Genomic DNA, 23830 nt, shown 5'->3' on the forward strand with positions numbered 1-23830 from the left:
GCGTGCAAGAGATTTGGTTTCAGCCAATATTGTTAAACTAGAGCTTGGATATGTGCACAAAGGCATATCTTGTACAAAGTTTTCACACAAAGGGCCCCCATTTCCCCCACAAACAGCCATCATTTTTGTATAAAAAAAGCACACATTTTCCATGATTTCCACAGATTTGGATTGGAAATAATCCCATTTCTTGAAGGCCTGTTTTTGTACATAATGATTATCTGGGAGCATTTTAGGAAACTGTTTCACTGTGTCCTCTCGAAGTAATAATGGAACTATTCCTTACTGCAGACATGCCAACCCTCCCGATTCCGGCGGGAGACTACCGATTTCAGGGCTAGTCTCCCGCCTCCCGATTCAAGCATCCCGAAACCCGATTCCTCGTGGTTTCAGCTGACAGGGCTCGGTATTGTGTCACGTGCTAATTCTTCCAGCAACAGTCAGAGTGGCGAGGCAGGGGCTCTAGAAGGTGTGACAAACCAACAAAGCCTCATTAACAGGAGAATGGTCTTAAAAGAGCTGTGGAGTACTCAGGGGCGGCTGTGTGGGTTCCCGGGAAGCTGTTTCCTTTCTGGGTCCAGCTGGGTCTCGGTAATTTGAACCTGAGCTCAACCATTGGTAGCAGTCGCACAGGACAGACACGTTTCACTTAGGAGAAGCAAGTGTAAAACATGTATTAGTACGAAACAGTTATTAAGTAATAACATTTACACTGCAATTTATAAAACAGAGAACATTAATATTCAAAGAGAAATCAAAACGACAAAAAGCAGATGTACGGAACCGGATACATTATTTTAAAAATAAATTATGTTTATAGCGCCAGAAAAGCGCAAAGCGCCGACTGCGAGAATCTGGTCACGCTAGATCGGGTCATAAAGTTAATGCCCGCCAAAATAGGGCGTGGGTGAGATTCAGGGGCCTGGTTGGTCCTCCTTTCACCTTCTATCAAGGTGAAGCTAAGGATGAGTTGACCTTATTGGCTGCCTTAAGTGCAACGCTAACCCCTGATGCAGCAACACGCTCTGGCTGAACAGTGTGGAATGGCCGATGGCCCCTCTCATGTCTTGAGCTGCTTGGGTAGTATAAACATCAAAACAAACTATCATGTGTGGTTTTATACCTTCAGTTTCTCTCCCCACCCAACTCTAATAAAAACGCTATATTTGTGTTTCTCGAAAAGTGTTCCTGGTTTTACCCTCGCTGGCCGCCCTCTGCCGCCCACTGTGCTCCTCGGCAGCAGTGGGCGCACTACGAACGCCCGAGGAGGCCTGCCCTGTTTGTAGTTTGAAGGTTCTGAACGGGGGCGGGAGATGGCCTTAAAGATTGCATTGCAAATGTACTCAAGGCGCTGGAAATGTGCAAAAATCAACGCTTCCCTGAAACAAAGTCTTATCACCCCGAGGCACAGAACAGACATGTGGCGCCCTGGGACAGAGCAGCGGCAGCAGACACCGCCCACCCACGGTGTGAGGAGACTGCAGTGAACACAGCAGGCGCTCGAGGCCCCTGGGAAGCCTCATAGTAAAGGGGTCCTCTCTGAGCCCCATGGTTATTTCGTAGCAACGCAGTTGGAAAAACAGTTTTGTGAACTATTAAAGCCGTGCCAGCATCGATGTAATACCCAATGATGGCACCCCCCCCCCCCCTTGAATTTACTATATTATTTTTGGAGCAGACAGTGACTGACAGCCTGGAATGAGGGGGGGGGAGGGGGGCGTGGTATTTAAAGTGACAGAAGTTAGAAGTGGGAAATTCGCTCCCTCCCCTTCAGCCTTACGGTGAATACCTCTGTGTGGGGGCGGAGTTTCCAGCCGGTTCCATGGTGTAATGGTTAGCACTCTGGACTCTGAATCCAGCGATCCGAGTTCAAATCTCGGTGGGACCTGAAGTTTTATTTGTTTATCAATAAGTTGCACTTTACCTGACTTCAGTGTTGAAAATGATCAGTCAATAGTGGCAGCTCTGTTAATGTGTGATCTTGTCTATTTTTAACCTCGCTGGAAGCTGAGCACATCTTTTTAAAAGAGAGACTTTTATGAAATGATGTGACTAGCATATCTAGGCCACCATGTGTGATTTAAGACAGATATCGATTGCTTTTGGCTTCCACAGGGGTTTCTGATTTCCATAGGTTTCTTCCTCGACACTGTGCTGGGTCTTGATTTGTTTCTTATGGCAGAGCCGGTTCATCCGCGGAATGGGAGTTTGAGCGCAGCCGAGCGCAAAAAGATCTGCCCCCTGGGCATTTTGGGAGGGGTTGGGCTGGCCAGGCTCCGGACATTTTGTAATGTGGGCTGAGCAAATAATAGCCCAAAAGTAGCCCAACTATAAGGGCCAGCGGGGTCCGCTCCCAGCCACCATTTTAGGTTTGGTGACCTGGTGGCTGGGAGCAGCAGGGAAGTTCGTTTTTTTGCTGGGCCACAGATATTGTCCAGCGTTTCTGCGGGGAGCATTTTTAGGTAGTCTTACCATGGAAGACTTCCATGGCCTCGAGGCAATGCAGCTTCTGAGTGAGGCTGGGTGGCTCGACTTGTTAGCACCGGGAGCATCGGGCCCATCGGGCCGCATTGGCAGGCGTCAGCGTGAGTGGCTGCCGCGGTGGCGGCATTTACCTCTCCCAAGAGGTCAAAAATTTAAGAGGTGAGTGTTAGGACCGCTCGTATGATAGAAGAGCGGCCCGAATGAGTTTGTTTAGCTGGGGCCTTAAACAGCGTCTGAGGCTCCGAGTCGGGAGATTGGGGGGTGATGCAGCGTAAAATTGACAAAATTTACATATTCTCCCTATGTCACAGATTCTTAATCACAATAACTCATTCATACACTCCTTCATTGGTGGGGCCCATAACACCAACACACACTCGCAATTCAATAAAGCTCACCCAAATCTGTACACAGGAGAAAAGCGCTGGACATGTGGGTACCTTATTACCTATCAGGATTAATTTGCTTTATATTATATACATATTATACATATACATCTTCAGAATCCTGACCCTAACATCAAGGCACTCCACCACTTGGTCGATGGACCAATTAGTTGGACTGGTTGATGGTGAATTAGAACCAGTTAAAACACAATTAAAGCCTAGGAAACATTTGGTATTTTCTGTAATTTATTAAAGAACCACAAACCACTTTCTTATTATTTCAAATTTTATTTATCTAATAATACATTTCTTAGCGTTTGCATTTATTCACTACAGATCATAATATAAATGTAGTTTTATTAAAAGAGAAATCAAACATTTAATAAATAAACATGAATTTAGAAAACACAGTCAATTAATTACCAATTTGCCAACGATGATGGAATCTGATCAAAGAGAGAGTTACCCGCATTCTCAGGTACAACTCCCAGGACAGGCTGTCTCACCCCCAGCCAAGGATCAAACCATCAGACGAAATATAGGATGCACTACAAGTTACCTCCCGTACGCAAAATAAACCCAAGGCAAACCAACAAACCGCCAACAGCTCAATGCAACCTAACACCATGAACAATCAAAAGCTATTGACAACACCCAATGGCGGATGAGGCATTTTATACCCCTTTTCCGTCTTACTTCATACTAACATGCAACATTTGGGGTAGAATTGTTTTTTCTGATTGGACAGTTTGGGGTTATCTGTAGGCTATTAAATGATTCCCAGGGCAAACCTGGTTCTTCATGATGACTTGGCATTGGATGGCACAATTTATAAAGTTTCATTATAGTTCCCAGGCGAGAGCAGCGAATGTAACAGTTCAATGTAAAAAGCCATCTTTTCACAGGTTCTGTATTGTCCTTTCTGCTGTTTCCCACATAGACATCTGTTGGCAGGAGAATAAGTCCCTATCCTTGACAGGGAACACGGTGTGCGAAGCTCGGGTTAGTTGGTGATCTCCAGAGCCATCCGGACATGCGCAGAAATCATCGCGCTCACATGGTGGCATCTGCTTCAGAGAACGCCATCTTGGGTACAGCGGCCTAGTAGGCCCGAATGCCAACTTAAGCAAAAACAGACATAACAGTAATTAAAATATAGAAATGAAGATTATAATGTTTAAACCCACACTAAACCCATTATATATTAGTATTTCCTAGCTGCAGCAACATTTAAAGCGATAATTATGCATTTGATGATTTTAAAAGCACAAACAATCACAAAGCAACGTAAATCATGCAATTTTCTATTTCACCACAATCTATGATTAGTTTGCGTACCATAATTAATTAATTAATTGTTCTGCCATGCAATTAGCATTTTAGTCCCACGTATATCTTGTGTTTATCAAGGTGCAAAAAGTTGATTAATACATTTTAACTGCAAACAGTGCATTGGAATTTAAAATTAGAATGATTATGTAATTAATTTCATGCAAATTAGAGGCGGTATACAAAATTTTGTTTTACCTGCTCCATCAGGGACGGGCAGTTTCAGGCCACGGGGGCTCAATGCGTGCAAGCGGCACAAAAGGGAAAGGAAAGGTCCTGTCAGCTCCGGGGCTCAAGGCGAGTGAGATCAGAACTACCGGAACTGCAGGGAAAGGAGCGAAGGCTCCGTTGTAAGAAATGTAGAGAGGGGGCTGGGGGTAGGGAACGGGAGCACGTCACAGCGCTGTGCCGAAATAAAAGCACACATGAATAGCCTCGTTCAGCCTGAATGTGGGGAAGAAAGTGCTGGGGTCAATGCTGAGGTGGGCAGAGACCCATCGGTGTTTGACAGGGGATATCTAAGAGAGGAATCACGGGGAGAGGGTAAAGAGACCTTTTGGGGATGGGGGGGATTTTGCTGCTGGAAGGGGGGGATTTGGAATTGCATGGGGGTATTGGAGTTCAGGGGCTGTGAAGATGAGGAGGAAGAGGAGGACATCCCTGGGCAGTGGGAGCCAGCCGGGGGCACTCAGGCATGGGAGGGGTTGGATATATTCAATCAGTCAATCAATCAGGGAATTGTAAGCGTGCTACTCACCTGTGAGGATATCAAGGCGCTGGGGGGCGGGGTCCGCAGATCTGTTTAGCCGAAGAGCCAGGTCTTGAGGGTCTTCCTGAAGGTGTTCAGCGAGGGGGCGCGTCTGATGGCTGCAGGTAGCTCGTTCCAGGTCTTGGCTGCAATGTGAGAGAAGGATCTTCCGTCTGCTCTGCTTCTGTGTATGCATGGAGCTTGGGCCAGTGCGAGGTTGGAAGATCGGAGGTTTCTTTTGGGTACGTGGAGGTTGATTCTGTCATTGAAGTATTTGGGTCTGTTGTGTAGGCATTTGTAGGCGTGAGTGAGGATTTTGAACGTGACTCTTTTCTCCACAGGGAGCCAGTGGAGACTTCGTTGGTGTGGCCTGATGTGTTTGTGTCGGGGGATTCCGAGGATGAGTCTGGCAGTGGTGTTCCGAATTGTCTGAAGTTTGCGGAGTAGGCACTTGTTGATGCCAGCGTAGAGTGCGTTTCCATAGTCTTCCTTGACTCAGGGGGGATCTACTTGAAGGTCTTGCGAAGGATGCGGAGGGTGTTGAAGCAGCTGGAGGCGACGGTGTTGACCTGTCGGTTTATTTATTTTATTTATAAACGTTTATAGAGCGCAAACAACATCCCGAAGGATATCAGAGCGCTTTACAAAGGAAAGAAGGAAGGACATAAATCCAATATGGACAACAAATAGGAATACACAACAGGAATAATCGCATACATCCCAGAAAAATAATCGCATAATTCCCATACAAATGAATTAAGGAGACTAGTACAATAAACTGGTATGTAGCAGGCTACGAAAGGGGGTACACAATGCGGAAAAGAATAGCATAGATCCAATATCAACATCAAGTAGGAATACACAACAGGAATACTCGCATGTTTCCCAGACAAGTGAATCAAGGAGAGTAATACGATAAACATGAATATAATGGGCTACAAAGGGGGACACACAATGCGGTAAAGATGAGCAACATCACAAGAAGGTACAATGGTTGTAGAAACAATGATTTTGAGCAAGTGATCCCGGTCATGGTGAGTGATGAGTGATGGTGAGTGATGAGTCGAGTACGATGCCGAGGTTCTTGGAGTGGCCTGAGGGTAGGTGGGTTTCCGAGGGCGGTCGGCCACCAGGTGCTGTCCCATGCAGAAGGGGTGGTACAGAGGACGAGGACTTCTGTCTTCTCGTCATTGAGCTTCAGGCAGCTGCTGGTCATCTGGACTGCGACGTCTTGCATTCCTTTCTGGAAGTTGAGTTTGGCAGTGGTGGGGTCTTTGGTGAGGGAGAGGATGAGCTGGCTGTCGTCAATGTAGGATACGATGTTGAGGCCGTGTTGTGGGACGATGGCTGCGAGGGGGTCCATGTAGAGGTTGAAGAGGGTGGGGCTCAGTGATTTACCAATCGGGACTCCGCATGTGATTTTCATGGGGTTGGAGAGGAAGGGATGGAGTCTGATCCTTTGGCTTCTTCCGGTGAGGAATGATCGGCTCCAGTCCAGGGCTGTTCCTTGTATGCCTGCGTTGTGTAGTCTGGCGACTAGTGTGCGGTGGGATATGGTGTCGAAGGCGGCTGATAGGTCGAGTAGGATGAGGGCTGCGGAGTGGCCTTGGTCCAGGAGGGTGCGGATGTAGTATGTGGCGGCAAGTAGGGCAGACTCTGTGCTGTGGTTGCTTCGGAATCTGGATTGGGACAGGTCGAGGACGGCGTTCTTTTCAATGAATCGTGTCAGTTTACCGTTGACTGTTTTCTCTGCAACTTTGGCTGCGAAGGGGCGGAGTGAGATGGGCCGATAGTTCTTGAGGTTGGTGGGGTCAGCTGTGGGATTCTTGAGCAGGGGTCTGACTTCTGCGCGCTTCCAGTCGTCTTGGAAGGTGGCTGTTTTGAAGGTGGTGTTGATGGTGGTGCGATGTAGTTTGGGTGCGATGTCGGCTGCCACTCTGTGGTAGATGTGAGGGGGGCAGGTGTCAGTGGGGGCCCCCCAAGTGGATGCTTTTCATAGTCGAGGGGGTGTCTTCGGCAGTGATCGGTGTCCTGTTGGAGATGGTGGACTGGCTGGTGTTTCTAGGGGGCGGGGGCCGTCTGTGGCGCCTGGTGGATGGTCGATGAAGTTGTCATAGAGGTTTTTGGTCTTGAGGTGGAAATAGGTTCCAAGCTTGTGAGGAAATATGAATTTTGTGATCAGTTATGTCCCCTATCGTAGACCCCAATGGCTCCATGTGCATGCTATAAGTACATGTATGTTCCCTCCAGTTCCAGTTTTGAAGACGCAAATATATGTGCGTCCACCGTCAACATGTCCTCTTTCAGATCCGCCATGAATGGGTCAGATATTCCATTCCTAAGTATGAAAGGCCACCGACTTTATGTGGTTCACTTTCCACATTTTACAGATTCAGGCGAGTAGGCCCTGAATTCTGTCATCAAGCCTTTTCCTGCCTTCTGCCTCTGAAAGCTCCAGTCTGAGCCTGCATCTGTATCCATGAACTTTGTCCTACTCCCTGCGCGGCTAACGGTGCCTGATCCAGCCTGTTGCCTGCCAAAAACTGTATTTCACCTTCAAGATTATCTACTCCGCTCCTCATCCGATGCATTCCTGTCTAGTAGTTTAGGTAAACATTCCTCCAGCTACCGTGCAAAGGGCCAGGCCTCGCTGTCCTCATGCAAGTAATTCATAGCTCCCGTTACCATGGAATATTCCTACCCCCTCGCATCTCATGTAGACACTTAGACGCTTGTACACGCACTAACAGTCAGTATAGAATAGATTCTATCCTAGAGACCTTTCCTTTTGGATAACACAGTTCTTTAAACATAGGATATTAGATATGATTTGGGATTAGGTTGACATGACCCCCAGACTTCTGTCTCCACACGTAGAGCTAAATGTCAAGTCCCCTTCACTCTCTAGTTGCACGTCAATCACACGTCATGCGGCTGCGCGCGCATCTCTGCCAAATATTTCTGCTAACATTGCAGGATTCTCTTATGGATCCACCCACTTGTGACATCATGTATAAATGACGTTTACTAAGTTACGCCCATATATCCGCCTCTATTAGTTACGTATGCACCTTTTATCTGTACTATCAGCTGTTACGCCTCTTGCATCTGTTTCACTGTAATGCATTTTCTATAAAACTGCTTATCTGTCAATAATGTATGCCCTTCCTTCCTGAACTTTCGTGGTGATGGAATAGAATGCCTGCAATTCGAATTGTATTCCTTTGTATAGGAATAAAGCCTTTTAAAACCTCTAATACCACAGATTCTGCCTCTTATATTTACTGAGTTATTCTTAATAGACTTTACCGCATAAAAAATAGTACCGGTAATGAAATATTTACCACATAAATTGGCGCCCGAACAGGGACACTTTCTCATCTCACGCGCCGGCGGTGCGTTGCAGGCCCGGTCTCCTGCCACAGCTGAACGGACAAAAACGCGTACCTGCAGGATTTCCTGTATCTCCCTCCGGCCAAGCGGGGACGACTGAGGCTGCGATCAACACCCAGACGAGGCGGTGAGAAGTGCGAAGTATCCCGACCAGAGCCTAGCTGAGAGAGCAAGATCCGAGGTATACAGAGGCCCACCAGGTTCCGAAGTTCCGAGTCCAGTCAAGTCGAGTCCAGTCCGGTCCAGTTTCAGTTCCGTTCCGAGGCCTTCCGTTCCGAGCTACCCGGTGAGTACCATTACCGGGGAGGCATTTAACGTGCACATAGACTGTGCCGGTCAAGACGGGTTTGGGTACACAAATCCGGTCTGCACTGTTTCAGCAGTGTATCTATACTGTTTAGCAGTATATATAGTATGTCTTGCATATAAATAAGTATTATCTAGTGTCAGTATTATGTCAGTAACTAGTTTTCTATTAGTTATCATTGTTCGTAAAATTGTTAAGTGTTAAATGTTTTAAATACGTTCTATATATATTGTGGTGTGAATGACTGTTCATTATTGTGTTTACTGTATAAAGTGTGTTCTAGCAACCATCTAAAAATGCCGCTCTTTTCGAAACTAAGACAGATCAAAACCAGAAAAGGGGTACTCGAAGAAGCTGTTCCCATCCCACCTAGGGACACTCCAGGGTACTTTATGTATCATAAGCATGGCCTAGATGCCATATTATTTCTTGATTTATGGGTGGACTACACCAAAGAGTTACCGGAGAGTCAGAGATGGCCCGCAGCGGGGACCTGGGATGCAGATTGCATCATGAGAGTGGAAGAAGAATTATGGAAAAAGAAAGCCAGACAGTCACAGAAAGACGCCATTGAATTATGGCGTAAAGAATCATATAGACGTACAGAAAAAGCACTCAGACAGGAAGAGAAAGGTAGAGAGAATTCAAATAAAACTCGAGAAAATCTATTACTTGAGGAAGGTACCCGAGTAAAATCAGAACAAGTAGATAGACAAAGAAACACTCTTATGAATGGTATGTATCCTCTTCTGGCCGAAGGGTTACCTAAGGCTACCCCGGAAATACCAAAAGACTTAACTCCTCCATTGCTCCCGATAAAAGCACATCCCAAAACACATCCCAAAACAGCAAAGGACGTTTTCCTTTCCTCCTATTTAGATGACGTAGTTCCCGAGTATGCTAATGCCATACCATCCACACCGCTTGCCGATGGTGTTCAACACCAAGAGCATCCGTCTGTATCCCCGCAACTACAAACTACTACACAAGTTCCCACAGGTCCGTCCGTTTCTACAGTTTTTCCCGCATCTACAATCTCTATCCTACGCCCAACGAATCCTTTCGTGCCTAGCACCTCAGATGGTGCTACAGGAGGTACGACAGACATGTTTGCCACCCCGCCGCGAAATAAACAGACCCTTAGAGATTTAGCACTCCAACGTACACCACAACTAGCGACACCCGACATGTTTAAAGAACAGCTTGTGGATTGTAGATACGACCCAGTACCAGGTAGACAGGACAAATTGCTCATATCATCACTACGTATACGACGAGCTACATTATATTTAATGACGATACCAGGAATGGGTGAACACCTAGACGAAATATATCGCTTTGTCCAAACAGGGCGAGGTCCAGAAAGTATTAACGAAGCTATGGAATACCAGAAAGTGGATGTCCAAAGACAACTACTACGTTTTTTCATAAATTGCGTAATTAGGAATCAAGACAGGCCTGGGGCAGATCACGATACCATGCAAAGACTTGCCAAATGGGGTCAGAACATATCAGAAGAGAAACATGATAGACAGGCGTGTATAATCGCCATGTGTCGAAAGATCCGCAAGGAAGTAGAACGAATACATAAAGAAAGACGAGAAACAGACAGAGTAGAATCAGAAGAAGAGGAGGAGCAAGAATCAGAGCAATTAGAAACACCTATTCCAAGCCGCTGATAAATTACTCCGAGATCGAAGGGGGTACCATATGCTCGATTCCATGGACGAACAAGAGTTAGCCAGGTCAGCAGTACAATGGGCTGACAGTCCCAGCGAATACAATGATGATGTACTTGCACACACGTTTCTGAATCTTGATCCATACGAACAGCGTTTAGCTAGTATATACATGATTCAACACCTCCTTATATTATATAAAAGCCAACACTCCGATCCAGGACCCTTACCTGACATATTGACGGAACTACTCACGAATATATGGAGAGGGTCAGGTACTGATTTGATTAAAGAAATTCTAGAATTTCGAAACCAATATTTAACTTTCGTATGCCCAGAACACGTTCCAGTTCCCATTATGGGAAGAAAAATGTATCACATAGATAGACAGAACCCGTTACGCGAAGTACACCCAATCAGAGGTGACGGTAATAACTTTACACGCGTGTTTGTGTACACGCCTATAACTAAACTGGAATTATTAGAAATGAAGAAAGTAGTACCCAGCCATGACAAGGACCCAGCAGGTTTCCACCGTGAAATAAAAGACATGTTACTCATGGGAGAGTATACCTACCCCGACATTATGAAAATATTAAAAGTCCTATTACCCGCCGGTGTTTTCGAGAAACTGAAAGAAAAAGAATGGGAGGTGGGAGACCAAAAGATAGATTGGACAGAATTAGAAAACGAAGAAAGGGCCCGAGCTGCAGGAGCAGGGCTTGGGGAAAAGACTACAGCACTAGCAGGGCTATTAGTACAGGTACTGCCACGTTTATTAACTACGAAAAAGGAAGACTGGGGTGCAATCTCAGCCTGTAAACAAAAGCCAGATGAAGACACTAGTTATTTCTATTCCCGATTTGAAAAATGTTTTGGTATAAATAGTGGCATAAAAGCAAGTAGCGAGTCATATCCACATCTGTTTGTGACAAAATTAGTTGAAAATTCTCTGCTGCAAATCAAGAATAGAGTATTGAAATTCGAAAGTACCTGGCAAGGTAATACCCCATCACAGATGTTACAGATGTTACAATATCACCACAATAGAATTAGAGAAGAACAAGAACATGAACAAAGACGTATGAAAGATACAAAAATGAAAATGCTTGTTGCACAGTCAGTTCCAGCCGATGGTCATCAAAGGGGTGATTCCGCAGGTCCAACGAAAGGGACATGCAACTATTGTAAACAACAAGGTCATTATATACACGATTGTCCAGTCCTGAAACATAATATTGCCACAGGTAGAACCCAGGAGAGACCACGTCCACCTAGACAGGATCAGAATCAACAACAAATCCCTCAGCATGCACAACCTAGGTTAGCTCCGCAACAACTAGCTCCGCAACAGGCAGCTCCACAACAGATCGTAGCACCACCACAAGCGCAGCCTATTGCTGCAACACAAGCAACAACACAACAGATGTATCAGTATGCACAAGCAGATTATCCCGATTATCAGCGATACACATGAAATAGCCTAGAGAGGGAAGTTGGCTTACCCCTTATAGAGGTTCCTGTAGACCAAGAGGGACCTTATGTACATAGTGAACTATTAGGGGAAGACAGAAAGTTTTTACTTGATACAGGGGCAAGCAGAACAACTATAAGACGCAGTGAAGTTCCAGGGGCACCCCTCTCAGGCTCACAGAATATTTCCCTTGGATTCTCAGGAAAACCTATAATCAATGACGTAACACAACCTCTTCCACTGACGGTCGGTCCATTGACACGTACTACAGATTTATTGCTTACTAAATCATGTCCAGAAAACTTGTTAGGTATAAAAACATTGAAAGCTCTAGGAGCCATAATATGTTGTTCTCCGGAAGGGGTACGACTATTTTTACGTGACTTTAAAGGTCACTACGTGTCCAGAGACATGGATCACCGACTGCAGAATTTACCTACACATTTATGGGCACAAGGCCCCACTGATGTTGGTCGCATGAACATTACCCCATATCGTGTTACACTGAAAACAGGAGTAGTACTACCACGAATGCGACAATACAAGTTACCACCAGATGCTGTAGTGGCTTTACTGCAAATCATTGACGAGCTCATTGCACAAGGAGTGGTTGTCGAAACCGACTCCAATGTATGTAATTCCCCGATAATTCCGATTCTTAAAAGAACGGATCCAAAAGCACCACCAGTATACCGATTAGTTATTGATCTGCGCGAATTGAACAAATGTATTGTACCACAATACCCTGTGGTCCCAGATATCTCTTCATTACTCACAGCTATTGACTCAGAAGCAACGTTCTTCACTGTAATTGATCTCAAGAATGCTTTCTTTAGTGTCCCAATAGATCCGGAAAGTCAATATCTGTTCGGATTCAGTTTAAATGGACGAAGTTTTAAATTCACACGCGCACCTCAAGGATTTACAGAAAGCCCCAGCATCTATAGCCAAGCACTGAAACGAGAACTTGACAGTATCCACATGCCAGTTAACACTGCCTTGCTTCAATATGTCGATGATCTACTGATCACCGCCCGAAGCGAACCTGAATGTGAGACAGCGTCACTGACGGTTTTAAAATTTCTGGCCGACAAAGGGCACAAGGTGTCCCCTTCTAAGCTGCAATTCTGTGTCCAGCGAGTTGTTTACCTTGGACACTCGCTGTCCAAGGAGGGAAGGCAGCTTACACCTGATCGCATCCAGTTTAGCAATCAGACAAAGCGATGCCATAGTGTTAGGACATCAATTGACAGTACAAGTACCACACGCAGTAGAGGTTCTTTTGAACCGCACACAAACACAACACTTGACTATAGCGAGAGTCACCGGTTACGAACTGACATTGTTTCAGCCACACATAGAAATCAGACGTTGTAATACGTTAAATCCTGCCACACTGTTGCCAGTAAGCGGAACAGATCCATTGGCACATGATTGTGTCGAAGTCATTACTATCACGACGAAACCCAGACAAGACTTGACAGATATCCCTTTGTCAGATCCAGACTTGACATTGTATGTAGATGGGTCATGTATGAGAACAAGCACAGGAGAGTTAGTGGCCGCTTACGCAGTTACAACAGACACTGGAATCATTGAAACAAATTGTATTAACACTTTGTCAGCTCAAGCAGCAGAGCTCATCGCTCTGACACAAGCCTGTATTCAAGCCAAAAATAAGAAAGTCAACATATACACAGATTCACGTTATGCATTCGGAGTCGTCCATGACTTCGGCGTACTGTGGCGAGAGAGAGGTTATTTAACTTCTCACGGTGCCCACATCCAACACGGACCCCTCATTCAAGCTCTATTAGACGCGATTCATCTACCTACTGCAATAGCGATTATGAAATGCAAAGCCCATACAAAAGTTACCGATATCATTTCTCAGGGTAATGACCTAGCTGACAGAACAGCTAAACAGACTGCTCAGAATCAGACTCACACAACTGACATGACAAAGACAATAGTTCCGACACCAACACATTGCATGACAGTTAAGGATCCCGCCCTTGATGTAATTGACATACAGACACATGCTACACCAGAAGAAATAAAGAAATGGACTGAATTAGGAGGGATCCAAACGGATCAAGGATGGATGACGAAGGAAAAATCTATATGGTTTCTTCACGACTCAATGGTTCAAGTCATCATTAACACAATACATAGTCCAGCGCACCTAGGAGAAAAAGCTATGCTAGACAGCATTCAACACATTTGGTTTAACAAACATTTACGAGCCGCAGCTAAACAAAAAGTTCGTACCTGTATGATATGTTGTCAGTTTAATCCAGGTAAAAGCATCCCCGTAGAGCAGGGTGGATTTCAAACTCCCGATCATGCTTTTGAAGTCCTCCAGATGGATTATATCCAGATGGAACGATGTCGAGGATTCAAATATGTTCTCGTAGTTGTCTGTACGCTTTCCCGTTGGACAGAAGCCTACCCGGTTTCAGATTACACTGCCCCGACTACTGCCAAACAGTTAGTTCGAGAATTCTTCCCACGGTACGGTTTACCACGTGTTGTCTACTCAGATAACGGCCAGCCGTTCTCATCCGAATTAATGAAACACGTTTCCCTTTTGTTAGGCTACCAATGGAAATTCCACTGTGTCCGACATCCCGAGGCGGCAGGACTCGTGGAACGCCATAATCAAACTCTGAAAATTAGATTGTCCAAAATATGTAGAGAAAAAGGTGTTGACTGGATAGTAGCCTTACCAGTTGCGCTCTTTTACATGAGAATGGTAGCACATTCTCGAACAGGGCTATCCCCGTACGAGGTGATCTTCGGTAGACCACCAAATATGTGGGGGATGCCTATACCTCGCAAAATCACTGATGTTGACTGTAATATGCTGACAGATTACCTGGCTTCCTTGATGTCTGCACTACAATCTTGTCGTTCACAGGTAGCCGCAGCTTTTCCCGATAATACTGAGGTGAAGCCCCATGACGTGGTTCCTGGCGACCTGGTTTTGGTCAGGAATTTTGACCGAAAGACCCAACTGGAGCCTAGATGGACATCGCCAAAATTGGTTCTACTAACTACAAGGACAGCCGTGAAGATTGAAGGACGCAAAGGGTGGTTGCACTCGAGTCATATCAAGAAATTTTATGGACTACCATCTAGTGTGAACGTTCAGCCCTGCATTCCCTCACAGACAGACTCAAAGCTCCCCTTGGCTGAATTAACAAACTCTGAACTTTACAAACTAAAATTAAGGTCTAGTAAGCCAGACAATTTGATTGTTTAAGTCCTCTCCAAGGTGAATCGGTTGAATTTGTCTCTGACATGTATCCTCTAGACCGGAATAGAGAAAGAAATCAACAGATGCAGCTTAAGAAGCATGCGTATTGTAAATCACTTCGTAGTCACTGCACAGTAACATTATTAATTTTGTTTTTTCTAAGTCTTCTGATCATCATTGTCAGCATACTATTGCACATGTATTACCCTATTCTTAAGCATGTTTACAATGTAACTGCAGAACATTCTTTTAGCGAATTACCTCCGCATGAATTGTCTTATAGATTTGCGCTGCGCAACAACACATTCATTAGTATGTTACATCATTCCCATCAAACCAGCAATGCCACAAATTGTTGGATATGTGGCCGACTCCCTCCCTATCAGAACTATAAGGGAGTTTTGCCCCTCTTTCCATATCCGTTCACACACAATGGCTCCTGTGGAGCATGGTTTAGTTTGATTAATTCCCTAGATTCAAATTCCGCAGTTTATCAAGACAACTGGGTATGGGGAAACCTGAACCTAGTTTTGCTTAAAGTCTGCTACCCTAACAAGGAGGGACTTCCCAAAAGAACAGGAACTGATCTAGAAAATGAAGTATATGGATTAGGTAATTTTACACTTAACCTCATGATCCTGAACGTTGAATCCGAAGCTACACCAATCTTGCCCGCCATGTCAGTATTCCCAGTAAAAGGGGAATTATGTGTAAGAAAGAATGGTTCCATACACATGGGCCATAGTAAATGCACCACTGTAATAAAATTCAGTGATCAAGGCAAGTCTACATTTAGAGCTTCTCGCCATTCCTACTTTATATGTGGCCAGACCGCATATATACGTCTACCTCTAGATTGGGATGGTACCTGTTACATAGCATTCCTTCTACCACCTGTTTTCCTAGCTCCTCCTGATTATCACAGAAATACCCATTTAGTACACAATAGACAGCAGAGAGATCTCCCAATTGTCGATTACACTGAAACAGCATGGGAAAAATACACAGATTTCAATAAAGGTTTCTTTCCCTATATAGGTACAGTCACTAATAGTAAGCTGATACGTAGATTAACCAGAACCCTTGAAGCAGTAGTGAACGAAACTATTTCCGCCTTAGGCAATTTAACAGAAGAGCAGTCTGCTATGCGGATTGTTGTGCTTCAAAATCGTCTTGTCCTTGACGTCATCCTGGCCGATAGGGGCGGAGCTTGTAGGGTCATCGGATCAAGTTGCTGCATTTTCATACCAGAAAATTCGCCGTCAGTATATAAAGCCATAACTCGCCTTCATAAGATTGTAAGCCAGATACACCAAAGTCCAGGCACCTGGACTTGGTCCGGTTGGTTCTGGGGCGTGTTGTCAGCCTGGGGATGGAGAATCCTATCCTTCCTAGGTATTGGCTTTCTCGTACTATTCAGTTGCTGTTTATGTCTACAATGTGGGCCAGCGATTTGTGGTCTGTGTGCCACATCGTGTATCCCACATCCAAGTTTTCGTTCAAGATCCCGGAAGAAGAAAGAAGAACAAATGATGCTATATGAACAGATCGATGGATTGATGAAGATCGATATCTCCTGAGGGTCCGTAGGGGACAAGGAGGGAATGAGGAAATATGAATTTTGTGATCAGTTATGTCCCCTATCGTAGACCCCAACGGCTCCATGTGCATGCTATAAGTACATGTATGTTCCCTCCAGTTCCAGTTTTGAAGACGCAAATATATGTGCGTCCACCGTCAACATGTCCTCTTTCAGATCCGCCATGAATGGGTCAGATATTCCATTCCTAAGTATGAAAGGCCACCGACTTTATGTGGTTCACTTTCCACATTTTACAGATTCAGGCGAGTAGGCCCTGAATTCTGTCATCAAGCCTTTTCCTGCCTTCTGCCTCTGAAAGCTCCAGTCTGAGCCTGCATCTGTATCCATGAACTTTGTCCTACTCCCTGCGCGGCTAACGGTGCCTGATCCAGCCTGTTGCCTGCCAAAAACTGTATTTCACCTTCAAGATTATCTACTCCGCTCCTCATCCGATGCATTCCTGTCTAGTAGTTTAGGTAAACATTCCTCCAGCTACCGTGCAAAGGGCCAGGCCTCGCTGTCCTCATGCAAGTAATTCATAGCTCCCGTTACCATGGAATATTCCTACCCCCTCGCATCTCATGTAGACACTTAGACGCTTGTACACGCACTAACAGTCAGTATAGAATAGATTCTATCCTAGAGACCTTTCCTTTTGGATAACACAGTTCTTTAAACATAGGATATTAGATATGATTTGGGATTAGGTTGACATGACCCCCAGACTTCTGTCTCCACACGTAGAGCTAAATGTCAAGTCCCCTTCACTCTCTAGTTGCAAGTCAAACACACGTCATGCGGCTGCGCGCGCATCTCTGCCAAATATTTCTGCTAACATTGCAGGATTCTCTTATGGATCCACCCACTTGTGACATCATGTATAAATGACGTTTACTAAGTTACGCCCATATATCCGCCTCTATTAGTTACGTATGCACCTTTTATCTGTACTATCACCTGTTACGCCTCTTGCATCTGTTTCACTGTAATGCATTTTCTATAAAACTGCTTATCTGTCAATAATGTATGCCCTTCCTTCCTGAACTTTCGTGGTGATGGAATAGAATGCCTGCAATTCGAATTGTATTCCTTTGTATAGGAATAAAGCCTTTTAAAACCTCTAATACCACGGATTCTGCCTCTTATATTTACTGAGTTATTCTTAATAGACTTTACCGCATAAAAAATAGTACCGGTAATGAAATATTTACCACACTTGTCTCAGAGGTCTTGGGATGGGGTGACGTCTGTGGCTTCGCTGCATGGGTTGGTGAATTCTTAAATGAACCTGAAAAGTTCCTTGGAGTTGGTGGAGTTGGCCAGGATTTAGTTGTGGATGGAGTTCCTCTTGGTGGCTCTGATCTGGTTGTGGTAGTCCGTCATGGCGTCCTTGTAGGTGGTGTGGTTTTCGGTTGTCTTGGTGCTTCTCCAGTTCTTCTCCAGGCATCTGCAGGTGCGTCTGGCTTCTTGGAGAGCGGTGCTGAACCAGGCGGCTTTCCTGGGGCTTTGTCTGTCAGGGTTGCGTGCGGGGCGAGCTTGTCTGCACAGCTGGAGATCCAGGTGTGGAGTTCTCTGGCTGTGTTGTTTGCATTGGGTTCCCAGGTGGGGTTGTCTTAGGTGAGGGTGGAGTTTAAGTTGCTTGTTGGTAACCTTGCTCCAGTCCCTTCATGGTGGGCGTGGGGCTGGTTTGGGTGCCTTGGGTTTGTTGATGGAGAAGTGTACGCAGTGGTGGTCGGTCCATGGCAGCTGCGTTGTGTGGCTGAATTGGATGATGTTTCCTGCCGCGAAGATGGAGTCGATGGTGTGTCCTGCTCTGTGGGTCGGTGTGTTGACGAGTTGTTTAAGTCCGATGCTGGCGAGGTTGTCACGAAGGATAGTGGAGTTGGGGTCGCTGGGGTTGTCGAGGTGGAAGTTCAGATCTCCAATGAGTATGTAGTTTGTTGAGGCGATGGCATGGGGTGCGATGAAGTCGGTGATGGTATTGGCAAAGGGTGTTCGGGGGTCGGGGGTTCTGTAGACGAGGGTTCCTCGGAGTGGGGCTTTGGGGGTGGTCTGGATCTGGAAGTGCAGGTGTTCGGCAGAGGGGAAGGTTTCGCTGGAGGTGGTGAGGCGGAGGGTGCTCTTGTGGGCGATGGCGTGGCCCCCTACTGGGTGGTTGGGGCAGTCTTTCATCTGGATCTTGTATCCGTCTGGGATGGCGGTGCTGATGTCGGGTGGAGGATGAATTGGTCCAGGTATCTGTGAAGAAGGCGATGTCATGCGAGAGAGAGTCGAATAGGTTCCAGATTTTCATGGCATGTTTGTGGATGGAGCGTACGTTGAGGAGGATGCATTTTAGGGTGTCGCCGGTGCTGGCATTGGCGGTGTTGGAGGCCGGGGTGGCGGTGAGGGTCTGGCGGCAGTGGAGGCAGGAGAACTGGACGTGGGTCGAGTTCGGCGAGGCCTATTGGCATTCTCCAAGTCTTCCAGGGTTGAGTGCGTGGAGGGTGGTGGTGTCATAGTGATGGGTAGTGGGAAGTCCAGGGTACCTGGAGCTGGCCGCGGTCGGGTCGCAGACGGGCGCAGTTGGGCTTGCCTTTGGTGAGCCTTTGGCCCGCCGGCAGCGTGCCCGCTGGGCATGTCCGCTGTGTGACCGCGCAGCGGCCGCCATTATGTAGAGGAAGTGGGAGGTAGGAGAGGCTGGGAGGCGGGAGCCGGGCAATTCTTGAAGAGAATTCTGGGGGGGGAGGGGCCTCAGGGGCAACAGCTGTGAAAGGCAAAAGGAACAGGCAGGCACGCGAAAATAAAAACAGTGGTAGAATTAGAACAAGGCGCAGATGGGCACAATAACAGTGGCACAACAGGGAAAAACGGCAGAGAAAGGTTACGGTGGTTGCAGGCAGTCTGGTCCCAGTTGGAGCGGGCAGTAGGCACAGGAGCAGACAGCATCCTCGAACCTCCCAAGGAGGAGGTCAGGGTCTGGAGGTAAGAGACGGAGCAGCAGAGCTGTGGGGAGAGAGTGGACCTAGACCGAAGTCTTACTCTCGCTCCCCCGCAGCGTCCACCATTAAGTAGGGGAGCTGGGAGGGAGGAGAGGCTGGGAGGTGGAATCGGGGTTATTCCGGGGAGAGGGGTGGCAGGGTCAGCAACGGCGAAAGGCGAAAGGAACAGGCAGGCACGAGAAAATAAAAACAGTGGTGGAATTAGAGCAAGACGCAGATGGGCACAACAACAGTGGCACAACAGGGAAATGTTAAGAAGAAAAAAGGCAGAGAAAGGTTATGGTGGTTGCAGGCAGTCTGGTCCCAGTTGGAGCGGGCAGTAGGAGCAGGCAGCAGTTTCGAACCACCTAAGGAGGCCTAAGGAGGAGGTTAGGGTCTGGAGGCAAGAGACGGCACAGCGGAGCTGTGGGGAGAGAGTTGACCTAGACCGAGGGTCGGAGGTCTTACTCGTGCTCCCCACAGTGGCCGCCAATAAGTATGAGAGGCTGGGAGGGAGGAGAGGCTGGGAGGCGGGAGCAGCGGAATTCCGGGAGGGAGGGGCCACCGCTGACCATCAATGTTAGAACTGGGGGTCTCTAGTTGGCAGAGGTAGGTATCTTTGACCATATAGGGACCCTTGCTTCTAGTCCGGGTAAGGGGCTACACTTCTAAAATAACCGCTGCTCACTCCCTTGGTAGCTTGGCATGAGCAGACAGGCTTATCTCAGAGGCAGTGTGTAAAGCATTTCTGAACACATACAGTAATACAGTGAAAACACTACAAATGGACACCACACTAGTTTAGAAAAATAAGTAATTTCTACTAGACTTAAGACAAGACCAAACGACAAAAATCCACAATACTGTAATCAAAAATAGACTTTAAAATGGTAGAAATAGCTTAGTTCAATGTAGATGGTAAATGCGACACTTTACTCTCAAAGTACGTTAGATGCGTCACGCAAAACAAGCAAAAGGGTCGCAGGGAAGTTGATGCGCCGTTCCTTACACTCAGGGGAGTGGATGCATAGGTTCCTTTCAGCTGCGCAGGGTAGTTGAGGTTTGCTTCCTAACTATGTGGGTAGTTGATGCGTTGTTTCTTACTGCGGCCCAGTGATGATGCGACAAGATGGCACCTCGATGCGGTGTGACAATCCGGTGCGATGTGACAAAATGGCGTCTTGATGCGATGTGACAACGATGAATGTGATGCGTGCACGCCAGACAGCCGTGCAGCAAACTCTGTAACTTCTGAGCCACGACAGGCCCTGCGACACACTTCTCCGGTGATGCAACGGCGACTTCTGCGGTGGCAACATGCTTCGTTGATGATGCGACGGCGGCGGCACGCTTCTTCGGTGATGCGAAGGCAACTGCTGCGGCGTCGACATGCTTCTCCTCGTTGCGTCGCGCTTCCAGCTCCCAGGGACACACAGTCTTCTCAGAGGGCCCAAACAACAGTAGGCACTTCTCTGCAGGTAGAATTCCCAGCAAGTAAATTCAGGGGGAGGTGGTGGTGAAGTCTTTGTGTCCCTGAGACTTCAGAACAGGAGGCAAGCTCAGCTTCAAGCCCTTGGAGATCTTCCTTAAGATAGAAAAAGTACACACAAAGTTCCTTTTCTCCTTTCCTTGGCAATAAAGTAACCACTGCAGGCCAACCCCAGAAATAGCAAAACCGCACCGGGGCAGTCTCCTCCTACAGCTTCATTGGTTCTTCTCCTTGGCAAAGGTTTGTCTTGATTCCCAGAAGTGATCTAAAGTTCTGGGGTCTGGGTCCCCCTTTTCAGAGACAAATCCTTTGTCTCTGAAGGCAGAGAGTGTCTGTACCTAGTCCAAACCAGTTCTGGGGGCACTCTGCCATTGCACAACTTCTTCCTTTGTCAGTGTGGGCCAGGGTCATCAGACGCACCACAGGAGGTGGATCCAGCATTGTGGAAGGCAGGCACAGCTCTATTTAGGCCCAAGTGCTAATCCTCCCACCACTCCAAGTTCAGATAGGTCTATTCAACCTAGTGCTGACTTACCCAGGCTCCTGGAGCCACCCAAGCCCCTGTCACTCACAAACCAGACATGAAATACACAGACCTAGCAGAAGCAGGCTGGATGGTTAGGCAATAAAATACCTACTTCCTAAAAGTGGTATTTTCAATCACAGAAGGACTCGCATTAGGAAAGTTTGAGCTTTTTGTATTGTAAATTGACACATTTTTTATTTATGTGTTGGTATCGAAAATATTGAAATTACTAGCTTTCTCATGTACAATGTCAATAGTTTTAACTGTTGCAAATGTGACACCTATAGCGTTTGTAATGTAATATGTGTTGTATTTACGTGACTTAGATGTATTGATATTACAAATAACAATGGATTTTAATTTTTGCAAATAATTAATAATTAAATAGAAGTTAATGTAAATTATAATGCCAATCGTTTAAACATTTGTTAATAACTCTTGTGAAGATTATGTTTAGTGTATTTAATTGCGCCTAAAATCCAAGAACAGAAGTTAAATATTATCAATTTTTTCGTGCCATTTGTAATAAGGCCTAAATATTGAGAGAACGTATTAGAGCCAGTTGTTGTTGAATGGTTGTAAAGATTGATACTGTGGTGGCGGTGAGTGATGCTGTGGCGTTAATTGATGCTGTGGTAGCGCATAGTGATGTAGTGGTGCCCTTGAGTGAGGCTGTGTTGGTGCTAAGTGATGCTGTGGTGATGCGATAGATAGATAGAGATAGATAGAGTGCAAAAGTCCGATAGATAAGAAAGATAGAAAGAAAGATAGATAGAAAGAAAGATAGATAGAAAGAAAGATAGATAGATAGATAGAAAGAAAGATAGATAGAAAGATAGAAAGAAAGATAGATAGATAGAAAGAAAGATAGATAGATAGATAGATAGATAGAAAGATAGATAGATAAGATAGATACGATAGATAAGATAGATAAGATAGATAAAATAGATTAGATAGATTAGATAGATTAGATAGATTAGATAGATTTTAGATAGATTTTAGATAGATTAGATAGATTAGATAGATTAGATAGATTAGATAGATTAGATAGATTAGATAGATTAGATAGGATAGATAGATAGATAGATAGATAGATAGATAGATAGATAGATAGATAGATAGATAGATAGATAGATAGATAGATAGATAGATAGATAGATAGATAGATAGATAGATAGATAGATAGATAGATAGATAGATAGATAGAGAGAGAGAGAGAGAGGGCGATAGATAGACAGAGTGTAGAATATAATTATGTGGCACTGAGTGGTTTTGTGTGGAGTGTATGTTGATTTTAGTGGCGTGTAATTATGTGGCATTGAGTGTTATTTTGAGTGTATCTTGCATTGTTTGCATTGTAATTAATAGGCACTGAGTGTTATTTGGAGTGCATGTAGCATTGAGTGTAGTGTAATTATGTGGTGTGTAATTATGTGGCGCTGAGTGGTATTTGAAGTGTATGTGGCATTGAGCGCTGTGTAATTATGTGGTGTGTAACTATGTGGCACTGATTGGTTTTTGGAGTGTCTGTTGTATTGAGTGCATTGTAGTTATGAGGCATGTAATTATGCGGCTCTGAGTGGCATTCGGAGTGTATGTTGCCTTGCCTTGTATTTCTATGGTTCCTTAAACCCTTAGAGGCAATTCTTTTATTTTAACAAAAAGGATGGTAGTTAAATGGTGTTTACGGCAAGATGGTCGTTAAATGGTGGCTACGGAGAAGCTGTGTGCTGAAAGGCAAAGAGAACATGGGCATGAAAGTGAAAGCGAGGATGAAAATGGAATGAGTGTGGCAGGATGTTAGTTAAATGGTGGTTACGGGGAAGCTGAGTGCTGAAAGGCAAAGAGAACACGGGCCAAAGCTGGAAGAAAACACGAGATGCGAGAGGCATGTGTGTGTGGCAAACACTGGTGGGGCTCAGAGCATTCTGTTTCTGCCTTGATGCCTGTGTGTGAGCAGTGGAGCTGTGTGTGTGAAGTGCCTAAAGTTGCAAGAAAACATATGGTTATTTAAATCCTTAGACGCAGAATTAATGGAGCTAATGTTATCGACCTTAGAAGGATGAAAAGGGAATGAGCGCAGCATATGTTAACTTTGTAAGCGCAGAAAGCGTGCAGGGCAAACTTATTATTTTGGTTATTTGAGACTCAGATCTGGGCAAAGCTGCAAGAAAACACGGAGGGGTGAGGGCGGGCTGTGTGCTGCAAGGCAAA

At 45.7% G+C, this 23830-nt stretch overlaps 1 non-coding gene across 1 annotated transcript; it reads left to right on the forward strand.

Moving 5' to 3' along the window:
* Positions 1-1816: 1816 nt before the first annotated feature.
* TRNAQ-CUG (transfer RNA glutamine (anticodon CUG)) lies at positions 1817-1888 on the forward strand. Its single transcript has one exon. It is a non-coding gene; the product is annotated as a tRNA-Gln (tRNA).
* Positions 1889-23830: the final 21942 nt, after the last annotated feature.

Source organism: Triturus cristatus, chromosome 4_1 (assembly GCF_964204655.1).
Source record: "Triturus cristatus chromosome 4_1, aTriCri1.1, whole genome shotgun sequence".
Lineage (NCBI taxonomy): Eukaryota > Metazoa > Chordata > Amphibia > Caudata > Salamandridae > Triturus > Triturus cristatus.